The 2,569-nt window shown below is 40.0% G+C and overlaps 1 non-coding gene across 1 annotated transcript; it reads right to left on the bottom strand.

Annotated features, from left to right (window-relative positions):
• Positions 1-828: 828 nt before the first annotated feature.
• Positions 829-900, bottom strand: TRNAC-ACA (transfer RNA cysteine (anticodon ACA)). The gene has a single exon. It is a non-coding gene; the product is annotated as a tRNA-Cys (tRNA).
• Positions 901-2,569: the final 1,669 nt, after the last annotated feature.

Here is a 2,569-nt window from a genome sequence, read left to right as displayed (position 1 = left end):
AATGTGATTTCAACTTATCAAGACTTTACTGTTAGATACCTGTTTTGAGATTATTAGCTAGAGAAAAATGTAATTGCAAAGTAACATGGGTAGTATTAATTGAGTGTGCAATTGGCTTTGATGATTCAGCTTAATGTACATTCAGTGCAAAAATATTATTTATATCATACAAGCTTCATTTTTTTTGGCTTGTATGTTCTTCATATACAGACAGATGCATAATTTGAAATTGCCCTGCCATATCCAAGAACAACCTAGTTGTTATAAGCAGACATAATACCTAATCTATACCCATATACAAGGCATAAATATTTTAGCTTAATAATGCACATAACAGATACTATTTATTAATTAATGTACATTAGATACTTGCTGATGGCCGTTACTCATATTATTGCATTTAATCCTCACAACAACATATAAATCAATGATGTAGATTATCCATTATAATCATAGTCAATGATGTAGATTATCCTCACAATCAATGTAGATTATCCATTATCCCCAATTATACAGATGAGAAAATTAGAGCTTATAAAGCTTGGATATCCTGCCCAAAATGTATGCAGCTTGAAAAGAGATGAGGAAAACCTGAGAAGTCTATTGAAATAGATTATGTGATGTGAATCAATGTGTTACACTGCAGAGTGTGTGTGTATATAAAACAATGTTTTGATCTAACATCATTATAAAGTGAAAAAGTGAAGTCACTCAGTTGTGTCCGACTCTTTGCAACCTGATGGACTGTAGCCTTCCAGCCTCCTCCATCCATAGGATTTTCCAGGCAAGGATACTGGAATGGGTTGCCATTTCCTTCTCCAGGGGATCTTCCCAAACCAGGGATTGAACCTGGGTCTTCTGCATTGTGGACAGATGCTTTACCATCTGAGCCACCAGGGAAGCCCATACCTAATGTATTATGAGCACTATCAAATTTCACTATCATCTGTTGTATGCAGAATAATGAATCCCCAACAAGGTCCACATCCTAATCCCCAGAACTTGTGAATACAATAGGTGACAGGGTAAGGGGGAACTAAATTTGAAAATTGAAGATTGCTTTTCAGGTGACTTTGAGATGGGAGATTATCCTAGATTATTTTAGTGAGCTTGATATAATCACATGGATCCTTTTAAGTGGAAGAGGAAGGCTGTATAGCGAGAACCAGAAGGATGACGATGTGAGATATACTTTGCCGAACGTTTCTGTCTGTAATAGGAGAGGAAGAGGAGGGCCACGCATGAATCAAGGAATGTGGATGACCTCCAGAGGCTGGTAAGGGCAGGGTGTGGATTTTCCCCTAGAAACTCCAGAATCAAATGTGCCCTATTGACACCTTAACTTTAGCCCAATGAGAAGTATTTTAAGATTTATGAACCACCCAATGGTGAGGTAGTAAATCTGTGCTGCTTGAAGCAAATACACTGGTGGGAATTTCCTGTAGCAGCAGTAAGAAACAAATTTGTGTTGTTGAGTCGTTAAGTCATTTCCAACTGTTTGTGATCCCAAGGACTGTAGCCCACCAGGCTCCTCCATCCATGGGATTCTCCAGGCAAGAATACTGGAGTGGGTAGCCATTCCCTTCTCCAGGGGATCTTCCTGACCCAGGGATAGAACACATGTCTCCTGAATTGGCAGGTGGGTTCTTTACCACTGAGCTACCTGTGAAGCCCATCAGTTCAGTTCACTTCAGTTACCAACTTGTGTGCGACTCTTTGCGATCCCATGGACTGCAGTAGGCCAAGCTTCCCTATCCAACACCAACTCCCAGAGCTTGCTCAAACTCACATCCATCAAGTCGGTGAAGCCATCCAACCATCTCATCCTCTGTCATTCTCTTCTCATCCCACCTTCAATCTTTTCCAGCAGCAGGGTCTTTTCCAAGGAGTCCGTTCTTCACATCAGGTGGCTAAAGTATTGGAGTTTCAGCTTCAGCATCAGTGATTCCAATGAATGTTCAGGACCAACTTCCTTTAGGACGGACTGGTTGGATCTCCTTGCAGACTAAGGCACTCTCAAGAGTCTTCTCCAAAACCACAGTTCAAAAGCATCAATTATTGGTGCTCAGCTTTCTTTACAGTCCAACTCGCACATCCACTAATGACTACTGGAAAAACCATTGCTTTGACTAGATGGACCTTTGTTGGCAAAATAATGTCTCTGCTTTTTAATATGCTGTCTAGGTTGGTCATGTTTTTTCTTCCAAGGAGTAAGCGTCTTTTAATTTCATGACCACAACTGTTTATAATAGCCAGGACACGGAAGTAACCTAGATGCCCATCAGCAGATGAATGGATAAGGAAGCTATGGTACATACACACAACGGAATATTACTCAGCCGTTAAAAAGAATTCATTTGAATCAGTTCTAATGAGATGGATGAAACTGGAGCCCATTATACAGAGTGAAGTAAGCCAGAAAGATAAAGACCAATATAGTATACTAACACATATATATGGAATTTAAAAAGATGGTAATGATAACTCTATATCCAAAACAGGAAAAGAGACACAGATGTACACAACAGACTTTAGGACTCTGTGGGAGAAGGCGAGGGTGGGATGTTCT

This window comes from Odocoileus virginianus, chromosome X (genome assembly GCF_023699985.2).
Source record: "Odocoileus virginianus isolate 20LAN1187 ecotype Illinois chromosome X, Ovbor_1.2, whole genome shotgun sequence".
NCBI classification, from domain to species: domain Eukaryota; kingdom Metazoa; phylum Chordata; class Mammalia; order Artiodactyla; family Cervidae; genus Odocoileus; species Odocoileus virginianus.
Note: the sequence above shows the minus strand (reverse complement) of the source record. Positions and strands in the feature narration are given on the sequence as shown.